This window comes from Tamandua tetradactyla, chromosome 14, assembly GCF_023851605.1.
Source record: "Tamandua tetradactyla isolate mTamTet1 chromosome 14, mTamTet1.pri, whole genome shotgun sequence".
Lineage (NCBI taxonomy): Eukaryota > Metazoa > Chordata > Mammalia > Pilosa > Myrmecophagidae > Tamandua > Tamandua tetradactyla.
Window position 1 is genome coordinate 38,805,919 of NC_135340.1, and position 4,469 is coordinate 38,810,387.

Here is a 4,469-nt window from a genome sequence, read left to right on the forward strand (position 1 = left end):
AATTTATATTTAAGAATTATGTACACAAGTATGCAGTATGATAGATATTTGAAAAATGTGTGTAATCAAAACCTTGATTGATACATAGAATCTTTTCATTACCCAGGAAATGTCCTTAAGTGCTTTTTTTGTCAATCCACCCTAAGAGATGCAAAAATTGTTCTGTTTTCCATCAACATAGATGATAAATGTGTCTTCAAATTATATAAATGAAAGCATACAGATATTCTTGTTTCTAGATTTTTACATGTTTGAGGTTTCTTTATATTGTTGTATGTGTCATTAGATTTTTTACTGCTAAATACAGTAGAATCTCATTATATGAAACTTATCACAGTATTTTGTTGATGAACTGGGTTGTTTCATTGATGAGTTGTTATGAAAAGCACTACTACAATCGACATATTTGGGCAAGTCTTCCATCACACTGATAAATATATGGAGTAGAATTGCTTAGCTAGAAGGCTGGTAACGTTTACATATATAAAAACCTATAGTCTTCCAAAGTGGTTGTACTATTTATCACCCATTAAAAGTTCCAGTTACAGCACATCCCCAGCAAAAATTTTTTAGCATATATTGAGCTTGTATATTGTGACTTTGATAAATTTGCTGATAAGTTCTAGAAGTATCTCTGAAGATACCATAGGATATTCTGCATATAATCTTGCATTTATGAGTAAACAAATTTTTATTCCTTCCCTTCCAACATTAACACATTAAAAAAAAAACTTAATTGCACTGATTAGGACATCTAGCATAATCCTGAAAAGAAGTATTATATCTTTTTTGAGAGCATATATCCTTGCTTTCTTCCTGACCTTAGGGAGAAAGTACTCACAATTTCACTATTTTTAATATTGATAGCTGTAGATTTTTTCATAACTGCAGTTCATTGAACTGGAAAAGTTCTCTTTTCTTCCTTGTCTGTTGAAAACTTTTAAAAATCATGAATGGGTCTGAAAACTTAAGGGCCTTTTCTTTCTCTACAGAGAAAATCATGATGTTTTTCAACTTCAGTGAATGTCATGATTAAATGATTGATTTTTTAAATGTGAAACCAACTTTGAATTTTGCTACATTTGATTTGCTAATATCTTGCTTAAAAACTGCACGTGTAAAGTCATACACTTTATTTATGGGGACTTTTCTTTCCTTCTACTGTCCTTGTCAGAGCTTGGTATTAGAGACATGCTAGCCTCATAAAACACTTTAGGAAATGCTACCCCTTCCTACATTTTTTGAATGAGTGGGAGTGCAATCAGAATTTTATATTCCTTAAATGTCTGAGAGAGTTCTCTACTTACACCATCTTCCTCTGGAATGCTCTTGATGTGAAGCTTTTTTATAACAAAGTCATTTCCTTTAAAATGTATAGTTATTCATATTTTCTATATCTTCATATAGAAAGATATAAGTTTTGGTTATGTAGTGGTTTTTAAGGAACTAGTTAATTTTCTTTAAGTTTATATATTTGTTGTCATATTAAATATTCTCTTAATATGATTTCAATTTCTATAGGATTTGTGAAGTGTCCCCTTCTGTGATTCTTAATATTGGTAATTTGTGTCTTTGGTCTCATTTTCAATTCATCATTCTCACTGATGTTTATCTGTTACGATCATCTTTTTGGCTATAAACATTTTTATTTCAGGTATTATCCTCTACCTCTTTCCTTATACTTATTTTGGGATTCTAATGATCTTCTTTTCTAGCTTCTTAAGATGGAAACTTCATTCATTGATTTTATAAGTTCCTTCTTTTCTAATATAAGCATAAAGTTATAATTTTCTATATGAACACTGCTTTATGTCCATCCTAAAGATGTTGTTATATTATTTATTTATAATTATTCAGCATGAAATATTGTATAATAGTCCCAATAATTTATTTGTAGTCATATTTGGTTACTTAGAGGCAGATGACTTAATTTGGTACTTGGGGATTATCACTCTTAAAGACCTCACTTGTTTGGACACTTACAGTCTCGTAAAATTTAAGCTCTAAGTCTTTCACACTACTCATTATACTCCAACTACCTGGTTTTCTTTCTACTCTTTGAATATCTCAAGTTTTCTCTCACTATGCATATCTTTCTCACAGTGCCTAAACTAGTACTGACAACAGGAGACACAATGAAAATCATTTATTTGTTAAATAAAATATTTCTAGCTGGGCATCCACCATTCTTGGATTCTCATTATAAAATCCATTCAGCAAACCACATGCCGAATCAAAAACCTCCTGATGGAAATTTTCACTTCCTGGTTCCGAAGGGTATAAATCACAGGATTCATCAAAGGAAAGATCACCATGTGGAAGAGAGAAACCACCTTGTCAGCTGGTAAGGCCCTGAGGGGCGAGTGTAGATGAAGATGGCAGGTCCAAACATGAGAAATATAATAATGATATGAGTGGCGCATGTGGATAGTGCCTTGTTCTTCCTTCCAGAGAAGGACCTGTGTACATGGCAGAGGATGACCGCATAGGAAGCCAAGAGCCCCAGGAAGCACAGGAGGGTGAGTAAGCCACTGTTGAAGACCATTAGAAGTTCCACAGCAAAGGTGTCTGTGCAGGCCAGCTTGATGACCTGAGGGACATCACAGAAAAAGTTGCCCAGCTGGTTTGGGCCACAGAAGGGCAAGCAGAGATTGAGGGCCACCTGGATTATAGAGTGAACAAAGCCCCCAAACCACAGGACCAACAACAATCCATAGCAGACTCTGGGATTCATGACAGTTGAATAGTGTAAGAACTGACAAATGGCAATGTAGCAGTCAAAGGCCATCACCACAAGAAGCAACCCCTCCCTGCCTCCAAGGAAGTGCAAGAAAAAGAGCTGAGTGATGCATCCTCTGTAGGAGATCACCTTCTTCTCAGAAAGGAAGTCCACCAGCATCCTGGGAGCCACAATGAAGGAGTAAGAGGCATCCAAGAAGGCCAAGTTGCCCAGGAAGAAGTAGAGAGGGGCCATGAGGCCAGGATCAGACCTGATGGTGAGGATGATGAGGAAATTTCCAGGGAGGATGATGAGGTAGAAAACTAAAACTAGCACAAAAACCAGAAACTGTACATCTCGAGACTCACTCAGACCAAGAAGGATGAATACTGTCACCTCTGTGCTGTTCTCCTTTTCCATTGCCTTGACCTTCATTATATCAAGAAGCAGAAGTTATTTAGTTTTTCAACTTCTTTCATCTAGACCATAGTTCTTTGCCAGCTAAACATCATTGATATCATCACTTCTGATAAACAGAATACATGTCTTCAACCTCTCCAATGTCAGGGTAAACCCCTTTTCCCCTCATACATCCTGATTGAAAATGAAATAAAAAAAACTACAAGGGAAAACAACCAATTTCAAAGCCAAGCTCTTCTTTCCACTCAGCCATGTGCTTATATAGGACTACATTTTACCCTAGGAATCTGGGATCCTCTATATTGGGATTTTCAACTTCTTGAATTATATTTGAGGTTTCTTGATTGAAACATAACTCCAATTATCAAGATCTTTGAGTTTCTTCAGGTGTACTCTGCCTGAAGCCTAGCTGCTTGTTTGGTTTACTGTCCACCCTTTTCTCCTCACGAACATGATCCACAAAATTTTCCTACATATTTCTTTCCCTCAGTTCTGTGGAATTCCCAGTTCCTGGCTGCTAACTATTTACCCTATCCTCTGTATTTTCTTCTTAATCCTTATTTCCCTCTTTCTGGTCTGGTGTACTCATGAACCTTGACTGCAAACGGTCAATAGTTTCCCAAATATTAACTCTACCTTTCACCTACTTCAGAGTAGTCACGTCACTGTATTGTTGACTGTGTACAATTTCTGCAGCCACCCCACATCTTTTTTTCTGAAGCTTAATTAAAACTGAGTCTCAAACACTTATACTCCCAACCACTTTTTCTAAACCCAGTATAACACATAAAGGAAAGTCTTCATCAAAACAGTTACTACAAAACAATTTGTTCCAGTATAAAACAATTCAATTATCTCCTGCATCTATTTTATTTCAAAGACAAGGAAAGTAATTTTGGTAACATCACTTAAATTTAGAATAATTTTCCCTTTTTCTCTAATTAGCAATGGTGGAAGAAAGCAAATTTATACTATTCAGTTTAGGAAGATAAATTATTAATTACAGCTTTAATCAATGGATACTTTTTCATACACAATTGAAAAATCAAAAATAATATTGCACCAACCCTAAAATCATCTAGGGCTCTATCAGAGATTCTACACAGGTTCCATGCCCTGTTTACTTTCTAGATATCTACAACCTCCACTGGGTTCCTAGGCCAGATAAGTCCTGAATCCCAGAGGAACCAGCCTCTCCAGAACATCATCTATTTCCTTCCCCCCATTCCATATTATTGACAGACCTTTCCAACATGAAAAGTTGGAATGGGCATAATGTAAATATCCATAAATAGTGGGAGAAGGATCAAAGGAGAAGGTGGAATTATAA

The 4,469-nt window shown here is 35.6% G+C and overlaps 1 pseudogene; it reads right to left on the minus strand.

The window, feature by feature from the left end:
- Window positions 1–2,213: 2,213 nt before the first annotated feature.
- LOC143654965 (olfactory receptor 4N4C-like) lies at window positions 2,214–3,139 on the minus strand (annotated as a pseudogene).
- Window positions 3,140–4,469: the final 1,330 nt, after the last annotated feature.